At 66.7% G+C, this 3140-nt stretch overlaps 1 long non-coding RNA gene across 1 annotated transcript; it reads left to right on the forward strand.

Moving 5' to 3' along the window:
- The first annotated feature begins 1207 nt into the window (after window positions 1-1207).
- Window positions 1208-3140, forward strand: LOC107184885. The gene is made up of 3 exons (XR_001515783.1): window positions 1208-1397; window positions 1740-1838; window positions 3051-3140. It is a non-coding gene; the product is annotated as an uncharacterized LOC107184885 (long non-coding RNA).

The raw sequence follows: 3140 nt of genomic DNA on the forward strand, positions 1-3140 counted from the left end.
TCGCGCTGCCCTGGCCCCCGCCGTGCAGGCCTCTGGGTCCCTTCAGGCCCTGTTTCTGCTCAGCCTAGTCCTGGTGGGGGTGAGGCACCCAGGGACAGGCCGAGGCTGTGGAACGCTGGGCTGCGCTGGGGCCTGAGGTTCAGGGGTGTCTCAAGGGCCCTGTTTTCCGAGGGCAAAAGGAATTCCGCGGAGGCGGGACTCGCGGGGCTGAAACCAGGAAAATGCAGGGGTGGCTCCTCTCTCAGCCCCGCTGTGCCCCACCTGATGGCCCGGCTGTGTGGCTGTGAGCCTCTGCGGCAGCGGCAGCAAGGCCACCGGAAACGAGGCCTGGGAGGGAGTGGGTCAGCCCGTGATTATCAGCTGGATAATTACCCCCCACCCAGGGCTAATTACCCCCGCAGCCTCCCTGGGCGTGGGGCCTGAATGAGCCTCCTGTCTGCCTGCCCCGGGGCTGGGGGCGGGGGGGGGGGACTGGGGGTGGCAACTTGGGGAGCTGGAAAGGCAGATGGCGGGCTGGTGCCCAAGGGCACAGGCTGGGACAGCACCTGCGTGAAGGGCCACGGCTCGGGGACCTGGAGAGAGGAGCCACTGACCTCAGCACAGCCCCGACGTGGGACCGAGCCTCCCAGGGACATTGCCACAATATGCCTCTGTCATCTCAGCTGAGAAAGCCTACCAGGGAAAGCTTACCATATTGTAGCAGAGATCACATGTGTGTGTGTGTTTAATATATTTTTATTGATTTTAGAGAGGAAAGGAGAGGGAGAGAAACATCAATGATGAGAAAGAATCATTGATCGGCTGCCTCCTGCATGCCCCCCACTGGGGATCGAGCCCGCAACCCGGGCATATTCCCTTGACCAGAATCGAACCCAGGACCCTTCAGTCCGCAGGCCAACGCTCTATCCACTGAGCCACACCAGCTAGGGTGAGGCCTATTCTTCCTCTTGGAGGTTCTAGAACCCTGGCCTGGGAAGCAGGGCCTCTGAGTTGGAGGTGAGGGGGGGCGTGCTGAGCTCACCCTCCTGCTGGCCCGGGGTTCAGCCACCTGCGCCCCCACACTCCACACCAGGAAGGGGGCTCCCACATCAGTGGGTCCAGCTGGGGAAGTTGCTGTTACCCATGTCATAGGCGCCAGCCCCCGAGCCTTGTGCTCATCTCCCTGTCCCTGGGACCAGCAGGCGGGGGCGGGGGCAGGACAAGGGCCTGTGCTACAGGCTCCCAGTGATGGGCCAGGGGCTGGGTCACCGCAGGCCCAGCAGAGGAAGGGCAAGGCCGTTCCTTCCGATTCACTAAAGGGCCCGTGTGCACAGGCGCCCTCCGGGCCAGCAGCAGGCCCCGGCCTTGGCCGCGAAGGGCGCTGCAGGTCTTCCCGCAAGACGGGGCGTCTCTTATCGGTGAGGACACCGGGGCTCAGGGAGGGGCACAGGGAGAGGGGACCTGATGGCCTCAGGAACCGACCCTCCCTGCATCACACGTGCTGCCCAGGGCCTCCCCGTCCCTCCTGTGGCGGGCTGCTGGCCGAGGCCCCGCCCCCCACCCCTGCACCCTCACTCCTGCTGACAGACAGGGACTCACACACGCAGGGCCACCACCACCGAGGCCCAGCCCTCGGCCCATCCCGGGACCAGGAGCACCTCTGCAGGGAGGGAGGGGGGAGGCTGAGAGGCCAGAGGGCACAGGCAGCCCAGGCCAGGCCCGGCCCCGCCACTCACGGGCCTGTGCTTCCCTCCTCTCAGCCCGGGCCCTGCACTGCCACGTGTGCTGCGGCCACGCCAACTGTGAGTCCCTGGTGGAGTGTGCCCAGACGGACAAGTACTGTGTGATCACGCGGGCCAGTGAGTACCATGCCCACCCCCCCACCCAGGGCCGCAGCGGGCAGCGGGCAGGGGCCCACCCGTCCCCGCTCCCGTGTGGATGTGAGAGCCACAGCTCTCCCAGCAGCCCCGGCCCCCCGGTGGGCTTTAGAGTTTAATATTTGTATGTTTTTTATTTTTTAAATATTTTTCATTGATTTCAGAGAGGAAGGGAGAGAGAGAAACATCTATGATGAGAGAGAACCATGGATCGGCCGCCTCCTGCACGCCCCCTACTGTGATGGAGCCCACAACCCGGGCCTGTGCCCTGACCAGGGATCGAACCGTGACCTCCTGGTTCCTAGGTCAGCGCTCAACCCCTGAGCCCCACGGGCCGGGCTGGGCTGGGCTTTACGGTAAATGAGAGTGAGTCCATGGTCAGTAGGCCTGAGGGGACAGGTGTGGGCGGGGCAGCGGAGCCGGCAGGAGGGCCTCTGGGGAGACGTTCCTTCCTGAGGGCGTGGGACGGCTGCCTGGCCCGGCCCCTCAGGTGGGCATGGGCTCTGTGCGCGGGCACTGCCCGCGGCTGAAACGCACAGGCAGCCACACGGCCTCGTTAACCCAAACCCCGCGGGGCTGGCTCTGCTGTGACCCGCACCATCGGGAGGGGACACTGAGGCACGGGGAGGCCAGGCCCCTCCCTACAGAGCGCCGCCCCCTCCTCCCGGCCCAGCTGCCGCCCGGGGCAGGGGAGCAGCACCTGCCGGTCCTCCCAGGACCCTCCCAGCGGCCGTGCACTGACCGCCGGGGCCTGGGGCAGATGATGGCAGTGGCTGAGGCCCGCTCCCTCCCCAGGGCTCTGCTTCCCAGCGCCACCCCCCTCTGTTCCCCTGTGGGCCCCAGAGCTGCTGCAGGCTGTGCTCTCCCATAGCCCTGCGCCCCGTTTCCTAAGGCTCCCAGCCCCAGAAAGGGGCGGGTGAGCACAGGGCCTGACCATCCTCTGGGCCCGAATCCCAGGCTCCAGGCTCGGTCAGAGGAAAGGGGCAGAGACGGGCATGTGCGTCCCCAGGCCCCTCCCTGGGCCCAGATGCCAGAAGGGAGCCTGGTCTGAGGGGAGACAGGCCTCCTGGGCCCAGAGGCACCAGGAAGGACCCCCTCCACTCACACACACGGGGCAGGCTCCCTCGGACCCTCACACCGGTCAGGCCCAGGGCTTGGGCGGGTGCCACCCACGGCCTCCCCCTGTCTCCACAGCCAACCCCGGCGGCATCCTGGTGATGAAGTCCTGCGCCCCGACCTGCCCCAACAGCACGGTGTCCTCGGACGGCCGCGCCCTCTCCGTCT

This window comes from Myotis davidii, unplaced genomic scaffold (assembly GCF_000327345.1).
Source record: "Myotis davidii unplaced genomic scaffold, ASM32734v1 scaffold1509, whole genome shotgun sequence".
Classification (NCBI taxonomy): Eukaryota; Metazoa; Chordata; class Mammalia; order Chiroptera; family Vespertilionidae; genus Myotis; species Myotis davidii.